The sequence below is a fragment of the Arachis duranensis genome, chromosome 5 (assembly GCF_000817695.3).
Source record: "Arachis duranensis cultivar V14167 chromosome 5, aradu.V14167.gnm2.J7QH, whole genome shotgun sequence".
NCBI classification, from domain to species: domain Eukaryota; kingdom Viridiplantae; phylum Streptophyta; class Magnoliopsida; order Fabales; family Fabaceae; genus Arachis; species Arachis duranensis.
The window spans coordinates 11,629,249-11,629,754 of record NC_029776.3 but is presented as its reverse complement, the minus strand read 5'-3'; positions in this window follow the sequence as shown (position 1 = coordinate 11,629,754).

Genomic DNA, 506 nt, shown 5'->3' with positions numbered 1-506 from the left:
GTCATATCTCTATATGCATCATATATATATAATTTAATAAAGATTTAATTATTCTGTCGGTCCCTATTGTTTCACTAAATTTTTAATTAGGTCCTTATACTTTTTTTTTTCATTTTCGATTGAATCCCTATACTATATTAGATTTTGAAATTAAGTCTTCGTCATGACAAAAACGTTGGAATTAACAGAAGATTCTGTTAAACAAAAATGAATATACTTAATACTTGACTAAATATTATATATAATTTAATAGAATATTTTGTATAATTATAAAATCTAATATGGTATAGATCAGGACCCAATTGAAAAAAAAAAGTATAAAGACTTAATTAAAAATTTAGTAAAACTCTAGGGACTGACAGAATAATTAAACCTTTAATAAATGATATTTATTAATCTTCATCCAATAATACCATTATATATATATATTCAAATTATTAATATCTTTTTAATAAGCATACAATAAAAAATAGTTTAGAATAAATTATAAAAATTTTATGTCTTAA